Genomic DNA, 13,067 nt, shown 5'->3' with positions numbered 1-13,067 from the left:
TGTAATCCTAGCTACTCAGGAGGCTGAGGCATGAGAATCGCTTGAACCCATCAGTGGAGGTTGCAGTGAGCTGAGATCATGCCATAGCACTCCAGCCTGGGTGACAGAGGGAGACTCCATCTAAAAAAAAAAAAAAAAGATGGAATCCAGTTTCATATAAAATATTCCCCCAGTATCCTACATTAATATTTAAAATAAAAGAATCTTAGAAATATAGGGGGTATACCTGCCCAAATCTCTTGTCAAATTGTAATCTCCAGTCTTCCAGGTGGGGCCTGGTGGGAGGTCATTGGATCATGGGGGTGGACCCTTCATGAATGGTTTAGCACCACCCTCTCAGTGCTGTTCTTGTGGTAGTGAGTGAGTGAGTTATCATGAGACCTGGTTGTTTAAAAGTGTGTAGCACCTCCCACCTCTCTTTCTTGCTCCTGCTCTAGCCATGTGAAGATGCCTGCTTTGGCTTTGCCTTCTAGCGTGAGTAAAAGCTCCCTGAGGCCTCCTGAGAAGCAGATGCTGCCATGCTTCCTGCACAGCCTCGGAAACTGTGAGCCAATTAAACCTCTTTTCTTATGTATCACCCAGTCTCAGGTATTTCTTTATAGCAATGTGAGAACTGACCAATACAGGGAGTCTTGCAGGTTTCCTAATTAAGTAGTTGCTACACAAAGAAGAGTGAGACTGTGGGTGTGTACTCTTGTCCATTGTGAATGTAAAGTGTTTTTTCTTATCTTCTTTTCCTGATGGGACTGAGAAAGAGTGCATTTGCCAGATAAATGGGCACCTACTATGCACCTAAAAATATTGTTTATTTGCTTTAGCAAGGAAATCACATTTTACATGGCAGTTGCAATTGGGCTGCTACTGGATTGCATTTGTGTAAGTCCACTGTCCTCCTCTAGGTTCTGGCTGATTTTTCTAGTGACCAGAATGGTAAATTCAATGGTGATGTGATAGAAACTACCACCTCTTCATAATTTAGATCTGTAAGGGTGGCACTGATCTCTGGGATTTTCCGTAACAGGGCAATTTCTGAGGCTTTCACTCAGCTTTCTCCACGATGATAGCTCTTACCCCATAGGCCAAGGCATTAGTGTAGGGGTTCTGCCAACTAGCAAGTATGTAAATTCCAATTATAAATTGGGTCCAGGCATATGACCCCTGGTATATCCTTGGGCTAAGTGGATTCTCTGTGAGCGGGACCTGAACCACAACTCCATTTATTAACAGGATGCTTACTCTAATGGATGAGGCATGATGACTCTTTGGGTCCCCAGATATTAATTTCAGTTAGGATCAGACATCCAGTAAGTTTTAAAAATGTTTGGATATTCCCCATTTCCTAGGATATAGTACCCAGTTGAATGGTTGTATTTGCCTTTGGGGAAGAATTAGGAATATTATTATCATATACATTTACTGTAATATTATAGGGCCCTTTCATTGAGGACTAGACCTTCCTTTCAGTTCATTGGTTCTAGGTCTGAGAACTCACTCAGATCCAAAAACTTAGCAAGGGATTTTGACTTTTTATTGGGATAATTTCACTCAGCCTCCAGGTTATCTATTTTTTTATTTCTTTGGGGGCAGATAGATCTACCTAGGGATGATTTGGTCAATCCTCCTTGGCTGATATTCTGACCTTTCTGCTCAGCTCATTATAATTGTTCTCACTTTGTTTTGATAGAAAAATACCATCTTGTGGACTCTACAGTTCAGGACTATTTTATTTTTGTTGCTATAAGGTCAACTAGCTCTGTAAGAACATCTCCTACCAATACTTCTGGCCTTCAGAGGACAGCTATTATTGACCTTAGCATCTCCCTGTTTCCCTCACCACAGTTCTCAGTTTCCACATGGTATCATAGTCAAGCTTATGGCCAAGTAGATATTGGACCATTGTTGACATATGAATAGGTTTTCTAGTTGGGGCTGGTTCTTGAGTACAATGGAGGGAGGAGTAACATCAATGCATTAGCAAATGAGTGAACAAAAAGGAACAGGGGATCTACCTGGGTAAGAAGGGAAAGAAATACCTGAGACCAGTGAAAATAGGAAAAAGTAACAAGGTCTCAGAACTGAAAGTCATGATGAGGTGATGCAATTGCTAAAGTTGGAGCTCTAGAGAAAGTGAGATGGAAGGATAGGAAATATGAGACACTGCAGACCCATCTAGTTAGGCTGATTTACACTTTCCAAATCCCAAGCCTTTTCTGGTCAGTTTGTTTCCAAGATCCAGATGCTTTCTCTTTAGGTATTAATTCATCTGTGGATACAGGGCTACAGTAACCAAAACAGCATAGTACCGGTACAAGAACACACACATAGACAATGGAACAGAATAGAGAACCCAGAAATAAGACAGCACACCTACAACTATTGATCTTCAACAAACCTGACAAAAACAATCTATGGATGAAGGGTTCCATATTTAATAAATGTTGCTGGGATAACTGGCTAGCCATATGCACAAAATGGAAACTGGACCTCTTCCATACACCATATACAAAAGTCAACTCAGGATGGATTAAAGACTTAAATTTAAAGATTTAAATGTAAAACCCAGAACTATAAAAACCCTAGAAGAAAAGCCTAGGCAATACCATTCAGGACATAGGCACAAGCAAAGATTTTATGATGAAGATGCCAAAAACAATTGCAACAAAAGCAAAAATTGACAAATGGGATCTAATTGAACTAAAGAGCTTCTGCACAGCAAAATAAACTATCAACAAAGTAAACAGACAACCTACAGAATGGGAGAAAATTTTTGCAAACTATTCATCTGACAAAGGTCTAATATCCATTATCTATAAGGAACCCAAAACAATTTACAAGAAAAAAATGATTAAAAAGTGGACAAAGGACATGAAGAGACACTTCTCAAAATAAGACATACATGAAGCCAATAATCATATGAAAAAAGCTCAGCATCACTGATCATTAGAGAAATGCAAATCAAAACCACAATGAGATACCATCTCACACAAGTCAGAATGGCTGTTACTAAAAAGTCAAAAAATAACAGATGCTGACAAGGTTGTGGAGAAAAAGGAACACTTTTACACTGTTGGTGGGAGTGTAAATTAGTTTAACCATTGTGGAAGACAGTGTGGTGATTCCTCACAGACCTAAAAACAGAAATACCATTCAACCCCAGCAATCCCATTACTGGGTATATACTGTGCCTCCCTCCCAGCCACAAAATAAAATAAAATAAAATAAATGATTCTATTATAAAGACACATGCACACGTATGTTTATTGCAGTACTATTCACAATAACAAAGACATGGAATCAACCTATATGGCCATCAGTGATGCACTGAAAAAAGAAAATGTGGTACATAACACCATGAAATACTATATACCCATAAGAAAGAAAGAGATTGTGTCCTTTGCAGGGACATAAATGGAGCTGGAGGCCATTATGCTTGGCAATCTAACACAGGGACAGAAAACCAAATACAGCATGTTCTCATTTATAAGTGGGAGGTAAATGATGAGAATACATGGACACACAGAGAAAAACAACACACAGTGGGGCCTACTGGAGTGCAGAGGGTGGAAGGAGGGAGAGGATCAGGAAAAATAACTAATGGGTGCTAGGCTTAATAGCTTAATACCTGGGTGATGAAATAATCTGTACAACAAACCCCCATGACACACGTTTACCTGTGTAACAAGCCTGCACATGTACCCCCGAACTTAAAAGTTAAAAAATAAAAAATAAAATATAAATTACCTTGATGCCCTATGACCTGCATATACCCAGGCCACTAAACGGGTACTGTGATGGTTTCAGAACTATTAGTAAAAACTTTCCCAGATTCATACCTTCCTGCTATTGCCCTTCTTGAATTTTGACCCTTCTTAACTTCTCTATACTCTATGCTCTGAATCTTGGCTTATTATCCATGCAAGATCCTCGCTGTCACAGTGAATTCTCTTAGGTGGTCATTATGTTCCAGTCAGTTCCTGGAAGCAGAACCTCTGGCAGAAGTGGCATGCCCTTTGGGTCTGCTTAGTGCTCCAGGGGGCAAAAACTAGAACTGCATCCATGACTTCGTTAAAGTTACCCTAAAGGAAGCTGTCTCAGTCTTCATGCTGTTAACCCCTCTCTCCTGTTGTCTCTCAACACTTGGGAAGATGTTGTATCTGTCTTGTGAGCATGCATTCATTATTTGTCAAAATACTATTCTGCTTCTCTTAGTTTTATTTCTTATTGTATCAATATTTTTCTTTGCTTATTTTTTCTTCTCTAAGTTAATGGTTCTAAGTTGAATTCCAGTATACAAATGTAGTAGTTTCAGAATTGTTAATCTACAACCACTCAGGAAAAACCAAATAGAGTGCATCTTACATGCACGTATTATACACATTAATTTTGTCTTTATTTAGTTGTATAAACTCCATTCATTTCCTAAGCTACTCACGTTAGCACTTTTTTCTTCCAGTCCTTTCAGTGAAGTTTTTTTTGCAATACAGTATTTGTATTTGTAATAATACTTTTTTCTCATAGTCTGTATTCTACCTTGAGTTCCATTGACTTCTTAAAGGGCTTTAAAAATTTGCATACATTATTTACTCCTTGAGTTGTAGAATTCTGTGAAATTTGGAAAAAATATGTAGTATCATATATTCACCATTACACTATCATATTGAATAGTTTCACTGCCCTAAAAAAATCCCCTGCACTTCAGCCCTCCTCTCCCCACTCCTGAAGCTCTGGTAACCACTGATCTATTTGGAATGTATATAGATTTGTCCTTTCCAGAATTTAATATAAATGGAATCATACAGTATGCTTTCCTGGGCTGCCTTCTTTCATTTAGCAATATGTATTTAAGATTCATCCATGATTTGTATGGCTTCATAGTTCATTTCTTTTTATTGCTGAATATTATTTTATTATATAGATATATCACAAATTTGTCCATCCTCCTATTGACAGAGTCAGATGAGAAGCTGTGACATAGCCCTTTGTTCCATGTGACTGTATGTAAAGAGAGCTAGTCTGCAGACAGAGACAGGTAAAGCAAATGCATGGATGATAACAGCTAAAGATGTGAAATGCACAGGCAGAGGTGCCCTGGATACCTGACACTATATCCTTTCCTGATGCCAGCTCCTTCTTAAGATTCAGCTGTTGTCTTTTCTTCCGTGACCCCCTTTCCCCAATGACTTCATGATAAATTTCCATGCTGATTCTTAAGCTAGCTCAGTGATTATCTGTTACTTGAATTCCAATGCTCTCAAATAATACAGAAGCACATGCTATTATTAATGTCAAAATCATAAATTAGATCTCTATTCAATCCAGAGCTCCATCCAGCTTCAGACAGTTTGAAACTCAGGCCATTTGGTCCTTCATGTGTTTCCTAGTTACAAAGCCCTATGTATGTAATGCCTAGGTCATAGGGAATCTGTGTTTTTTAAAATGTTATCAAATATAGCTGATGAGAGTGGTGGTCAAAAAAGAGTGGGTAAATAACTCTGCATACTGATCCTTTACTATTCGGAAAACAACTCAAAATGTCTGTCCCTCCTGTAAAGCAGGAAGAAATAGCTAACATTCGTTGTGTCCTTCTTTCAGGGTCCAGAGCCAGCACGTTGACTTTAGGACTCTTAAAAATTGTATGTGATAAAGACTTAGCCATTGATTAAGCAAAAGACAAGAATGTGTTTTTTTTTGTAGGTTTAAATGATCTTTGTAAATAACAGTGACTGTGGGTGTGCAAATGCTGAATTAATTCTACCAGAGCAGCCTGAAGACAGGTTGACTGAACCCTTGGATGTCAATTTCCTCAAAAGAGCAATGTGAAAAGTTACCAGTTTTTAGCATTAGGGATTGAATCACTGTTTTCAGAACCATTCAATCTACCACGTCAACATCTCATTAAATTCTAAGCACTGTTGTGGATGACAAGGTAGGAGGTGGGAAGATGTGAGTTAGGGATGGAGGGTGAGGGATGTAATGATGGGCTCACCAACATGGTTTGGGTGTTGTGCCTCAGGAAGTGACTAGAAGAAGCAATCACACCAACATAAACCTGTCTGGCCATGAGCATGCATTTTTTACTACTCATGTGGGCCTTTGTGGTAGGAGGGAAAAGGCGACTCTCAATTTACTTCATGTACTCCCTGCCAGAAACCTCCATATAGGCAAGGGATTTCCCTAGTAAGCATCCACTATACTATATACAACCACTTTCTGGGAAATATGCAGTGCCCTCAAAATCTCCTCTTCCCTGGAGATGGTGGAGATTTTTGGAGCTTAGCTTATACAGACACTGTGTTCTCCTCAACCATTCCACACCCAGGGTAAAGTCCATGAAGTCAGTGTTAGCTAGAAGGAATTTCCTGATGAAACTGCTGGGCATTAATGGGAGAAGCTGTGCTTTCTCAGAGTAACAGGAGTTGTAGTTTAGAACTTGACTGTTTCCAAATTCTTCCTCCTGCCACAGTCTCTTTATAATTCATTGAAACCTCCTTGTCCCAGAGCTGAAGATCAGAAGATCAGTACCATCTGCATTTTCCCAAACATCAAAGGAAGGCAGTTTTTCACAAGAGCGTCAGTTGTACTCATATGCCCTGTTTTACATGTGATGATGATGACACTGTTGCTCCTATTGATGATGAATTTATCCCACCAGAAGATATATACTTCAGTAAAAATGAGGCAGATACACCATGGGGATTTGGAAAAGGCTCTTAAAAGACCATCTTCTCCAGGAATCTTCCATACCACAAATATGAAACAACATTTCCCTTCTCTTGTCTGTCAATAAAAAATCTTTTGATGAATTGTTTGCATTGTTTATAGTAAATTCAAGTTGTTTTTGTTTTTGTTATTGTTGTTGTTTATCTGTGTAGTATTGTTTTGGTAGGATAAAAAGAGAGCCATGAAATCAGCAATTTGGACGTAATCTGGAGAAACATGATTACTCATCGTATAACTTTAAGCAACTTGCTTTACTTCTCTAGGTCTCCATTTCACCTATAAAATTGAGATAACAATGCCTATGGTTGAGCTGTTGTGAGGATTATAAGATGACGTGTACAAAGTGCTTAGAACAATTCTATACTCACTATCTGGAGTAAGTATTTTTTTCTTTCCTGCTATTTTCTCTTTTACTTGCCTTATACAATAGCATCAATCATGGGGCCACAGGCATGAAAATCTATTTTATAGAAGGAAATGAGAATCTTTTTATATAAGGAAATGAAAGATTTCACCTAATGACTTTAAATTTCTGAAGATTTTTATATTAGCCATGTTCAAATCTCCCACTGGACTAAAGCAGTTGCATTTCTAAGCTTTTGAGATTGGTGTGCTATATCTCCATAGAATGTTAGAGCCAAGAAAGTCTTTTCAGGTGGTTTATTTAGTGTAATTCCTTCATTTTGCAGAAGAAGAAATTGTTACTTTAACAGTTGAGATGATTGTTTGAGGTCATTTGGCCAGGTAGTACCAAACCAAAATTTGAATTCATTCCAGTCCATTTCCATTCTGTTATCCTACCTAATAGCTGACATTAAAGATGTAATGATTTTCCCTGGGTTGTCTTCTTGCTAACTTTTTAATTAAAGAAAATGAAGAAAGGTCCAATTTTTCTTTCCCATTTTATCTTGGTTCAAGATTATGTACCCAAGTTTTCAATCACTGTAGAGCAGGGCAAATTATGGAGGAAGTTTGGAGAAAGTAAGAACTAAACAATTCCATGCGGCCCAAACATCCTTAAGAAACAACATTCTTTGAAGAATCTACCCAGATTCCAATAAGGAAACACAAGAGGCCTCACAGGTCATTCACATAGCATAGCATCTAAGAACAAGCACCAGGACACCAACAACGCGACCCAGAAAGCAGACTAATTAAAGAATACAGCAGGGAATGAAGCTGGGCCACCGGCATTGCAAATATACAGTGTTCAAACCAGAGAAAGGATAGAAAATTCCACCATTGTAGTTGGTTCCACAAGAAGCATGCTGTGGCCTCTTTGATGTTTCACCAGAGGGTGTCTGCGATAAACTGCCAGGCCTGAAAATGTTCAGCTATTCAGTTAGAAAGTGAGCATTAGGACCAAATAATATCAGGAGAGACTGGTGGGATGAGCCTGATGATTTCTATGTATGTGACTTGGATGAAGGGCAAGACCAATTTCAAGTGTAAGATTTGTTCAGCAGCCACATCTGTTCCATGCGTGGAGGCGACCAAGCAAGACAGTGGCAGGAGACAGACCACAGTTCCTTGGTTCTACCTAGAGAGACAAGGCAGCTCCACTGTAAGGACTGACCACCAGAAATATCAAAACCTCAGTGCCAGGCGGGTGACACAGGCATGAGAGCAGGAGCGGTCAGGGTTAGAAGAGATTCCTGAGGCAGCAGTGAAAGAGGGTTTTACCAAGAAGGTGAGGTTCTAACTATCTCCCTTTGCCTGCCCACTTCCTCTTGGGCCTGTGGGTCTGAAGCATAGCAGGTTAATTTGGACCTTTGTAGTACATCATCTGCTATTGACCTCTTTGTGTTCATTACAGGGCTTACAGAAAAGTCGGGAACATGAGCCACTGCTTCTCTGCTGTCTCCTTGTGTCCCCAGCACCAGCTGAGGCTATGTGGGAAGCTCCTTTACCAACTCAACCTTAACAGGATGTAATGATGATGGTGTTGTGGTCCTGCTTAGACACTTTTCAGGTGCCCATGTCTTCCTCTCAGGGCCGTTAACACTGTTCATTCCCACCTCTCCATATTTTCAAGATTCTATTCCCTGCGCAGGCCTCTAGAACTATCTCTTTCTCCGGAATGTGCTCGATTTTTCATGTGTTTCAGTGGTTCCTGTAGCCACTGGGCTATTTATCAGTTGCCTTCACTTATGTCTTTGGTTGATACAGCTTCTGGCTAATTGATGATTTGTGTTTGTCTAGTAACACTGTTGAATCTCTTCACTCTTCTTGTCCACGTGTAACTTAGATTTGAATATCACAATTAACTCTCTACTATGTAAGGAAAAACAATACTTTAACATCTTCTTGCCAGGCATGGTGGCTCAGGCTTGTAATCCCAGCACTTTGGTAGGCCAAGGTGGGCGGTTCAACTGAGGTCGGGAGTTCGAGACCAGCCTGACCAACATGGAGAAACCCCACCTCTACTAAAAATACAAAATTAGCCGGGTGTAGTGGTACATGCCTGTAATCCCAGCTAATCGGGAGGCTGAGGCAGGAGAATTGCTAGAACCTGGTAGGGGCGGAGGTTGTGGTGAGCCGAGATTGCACCATTGCACTCCAGCCTGGGCAACAAGAGGGAAACTCTGTCTCAAAAAAAAAAAAAAAAAAAAAAAAAAAGGAAAATCTTCTTAATTTTCCCCAGGCATGTTCTATGGTTGTTATCCTTAAATATTATTGTAATCATTATTTAACTGTGCACTGGTTGTTGTAGGAAACAAAGTCGTGTTCTCTTCTCAGTGGATTAACGATTTAAATCAGAAAAGTAATGCATTCTAAGAAGATGAGGAAAGTATAATAGGAAAATGGATAAAGCACCCAGGAGACGGGTCATTATTTTGAGGAGATATGTGTCTCTGACCCTGTGTTGACTAAACCCTGCAACCCACCAGAAGGTACCTGTGAGGCCCTTGGAGGATTGCTTTGATAACTTGAACTGGCAGCAAACTAGTTTCCAGCTGGGAGAGGCTTCTTTTGCTCCACTTAAAGAATAGATAACAATAGATTTTAATTGTTTTATTCACTTTGAACAACTACCACATACTTCTGCATCCTAGGGATCACACCTTGCTATAGACAGGCCTGCTTCTAAGTGTGGGCTGTAACCTACACTGCCATTTTTCTTGCAAAAAAGGGTAAGTTTCCAGTGTACACAAGGCATTAGTAGGACCTGTAGACACAGGTGAGCAAAGCAGACCAGGTGTCTGTCCTGGAGTTTACAGTAAGGGAAGTGGATTCCCTTAACTGTGAACTATATGATTATGTGTTTAGTTATACCTGCTCTGCTGTTCACAACAGCAAAGACATGGAATCAACCTAATTGCCCATTAGTGATGGACTGGAAGTAAAATGTGGTACATATATACCATGGAATACTATGCAACCATAAAAAAGAATGAGATCATTGCTTTGCAGGGACATAAATGGGGCTGGAGGCCATTATTCTTAGCAAACTAATGCAGGAACAGAAAGCCAAATATCACTTGTTCTCACTTATAAGTGGGAGATAAATAATGAGAACACGTGGACACATAGAGGGGAACATCATACACTAGGACCTTTTGGAGGGTAGAGGGTGGGAGGAGGGAGAGGATCAGAAAAATAACTAATGGGTACTAGGCTTAATACCTGGGTGATGAGATAATCTGTATAATAAATCCCCATGACACAAATTTACCTATGTAACAAACCTGAACTTGTATCCCTGAATGTAAAAGTTAAAAAAAATACTTATACCTGCCTTGGATGCAAAGTTCTGTGAGAGGGACCTGACCTAGCCTGGGACTGGAGGTGGTCAGAGAAGCTTTCCCTGAAGATGGAATAATTAAGGTGGTATGAGAGGTGAATGGGGACTAATCAGGGGAAGGGGAGGATATCAGAGAATGCAGTAAAAGGCAAGGGGGCTGTGCATGTAGAAGTCCCCAAGGCACAGAGGAGGTGCATGCTACCCTTTAGAAAGCTGATGATGGCCAGTGTGGGCCTGAAGTGGGGAAGGTGGCCAGAGCAAAGGTTGGAAAGACAAATAAAGACCAGATCAGGCAGGGCCTGGTGCACAGTGTTGAGGATTTGGAATTTTGTTTTAAGAACACAGATAGTCCTTGCAGGGAGTGTGCAGTTAAACAGGAGGTAGATTTGAGATGTCACGATGATCCAGAAACTGTGGAGTTAAATGCATATTAACTGGAGCTGAGCTTGATTCTGGTGAAAACATACCTACTCTTGGCTAATGTGAAGAAACACTGATACAAAAATTGATCCCATTTTTGGGTGTCTTTTTTTCTTTGTTTTCAACAGAACCATTAGAGTTGATCTTTATGGCACTCATCTGGGAACTCTGCCCTTGACTTTACAGACAGGGTGGGGAAGAATCTGGCCCTGGAAACCATGGATCCCCCCTTGTGATCTATAGTCTTCTGTACTCATTTCTTAATTCCCTCAGGTATGCACTCCTTTTGGAACACAAAGTTCAAAAGTGGATAGACACAAAAGAGTGTGAACTTGGTGTCTATGGAGGTTGGTGGTGATCTGTGGCAAAGCAACAGCGAAGTCCCCAAGTGGGTGAAAGTTAAGCTGCCTCTCTCAGCCTCACTCCACATTCCTCCTCGGGCCTGGTGCACAAGCTTTTTTGTGCATGTTAACACGGATAACTATGGAGTAGTTTGTAAATGGATTAAATATGAATTTAAGGTTAACAACTGTCGAGTTGACCAAACCCATTGAGATTTTAAGATCAATGTCTTTAGGCTCAGAGAGAGGCAGAAATTAGGAAAAGGATTTATTGTTGATTTTGGACTGATGCTGCCTCCTTAAACTTATGCTGAGAGATGTCCATACCACCCTCCAACTAGTTCTTTCTTTTGGTGCTTTGTCTCCCCTATCCCTCCAACAACCAGTTCTTTCTTTTAGTCTATGCTTTACTCTCTGCCTCCTCTCTCTTCTTCTATCAACCAGCAAACCCACCTCATCCCCCTTCCCATCACATCTAACCTCCATCACTTATTTATTTCCCTCCATCCCTAACCCCTCCCCCTCCCCTTCCCTTTTCCCCTCCTCCTTCCCCTCCCTCCCTCCCTCCCTCTTTCCTCCCTTCTTCCCTTCCTCCTTTCCTCCCTTCCTCCCTTCCTCCCTCCCTCCCTTCCTTCCTTCCTTCCTTCCTTCCTTCCTTCCTTCCTTCCTTCCTTCCTTCCTTCCTTCCTCCCTGCCTGCCTCCTTTCTTCCTTCCTTCCACTCATATTTATTTCTTTGTGATGTAAAATTTAATGGAAGAAAATCTTTGAAGAATATGGAGAAATTATACACAAGAACTGGTTGTTGGTGGGTATGGGGGAGACAATCATACACAATAACGTTATGTCAAGAAAGACTTCCTGAGAGTCAGCTCCTTTCTATGATGGAATGAGCTCCCAGGAGATATAATAGGAGGCCAATCACTTGAATTATTTAAAACGCAACTGGACAAAGTCATCAAGGATGTGCTGCCAGGAAGGGGACCAGCCTCAGCGATATAGGAATGAAGAAAATGGTCCTAACCGGATTGTTCTCTTCTCAGCTCAGTTTGTCTCTAGGCTGAATTCTGTAACTCCTGCTGAAATCAGTTTTATTTATAGTCAGCAAGTTCCACTACTCTACTGTGGTAAAATTCATCAGCAGTTAGAACAAAATAAGGATAGGAGATATTAGGGATGCCCTTCTCAAGGAAAAGCCTGTTCTTGTAGATGAAACATTGAACTTGATATTCAAGGAGCTCAGTTCTTATTCTAGGCTTACTCTTGATTATGGGATAAGAAAGGAAAATTATTCTGCTACTTCATGACAAAATGTCCTGGTTAAACATTACTTCCAGAAGTGTCTGAGTATGATTTTTTACAAAATGATTAAAGCACTACAGCTTTCTCCCCGCAAAATCATTTTTTTTCCCTAATATACATTTATGATATTTATACTGAGATCCATATTATACTTCCAGTGCATTGCAGGAATCTTTCTTAATATTTTTAATTTGTGGAATGCTTCATGAATTTTCCTGTCATTTTTGCTCAGGGGCAAATGCTAATCTTCTCTGTATTGTTCCAACTTTAATATATATGTTGTCTAAGTGAACACAGAAATCTTTTAACAGAAAGTATGTGGAATATAAATATTGCTACTTTGGAGCAGATCAATGTTCTTGCTGCCTAGCACTGTAGGACTTATGGAAAGCTGTTGTTGTTTACAGTGATGATGTCACCAGACAAACATATCCCTTGATTCTCCTCAAACTTTCATAGAAACCCACTTGGTTCTATAAACCAACAGAACTTTCTACGTGGGATGCATACTTTATAATTTTTTTCACAAGCATCCTTTAT

At 40.1% G+C, this 13,067-nt stretch overlaps 1 non-coding gene across 1 annotated transcript; it reads right to left on the bottom strand.

The window, feature by feature from the left end:
- Positions 1-12,714: 12,714 nt before the first annotated feature.
- On the bottom strand, positions 12,715-12,822 carry LOC112632228. The gene has a single exon (XR_003121297.1). It is a non-coding gene; the product is annotated as a U6 spliceosomal RNA (small nuclear RNA).
- Positions 12,823-13,067: the final 245 nt, after the last annotated feature.

Source organism: Theropithecus gelada, chromosome 9 (assembly GCF_003255815.1).
Source record: "Theropithecus gelada isolate Dixy chromosome 9, Tgel_1.0, whole genome shotgun sequence".
Taxonomy (NCBI): Eukaryota; Metazoa; Chordata; class Mammalia; order Primates; family Cercopithecidae; genus Theropithecus; species Theropithecus gelada.
This window is presented reverse-complemented; position numbering and strand designations above follow the sequence as displayed.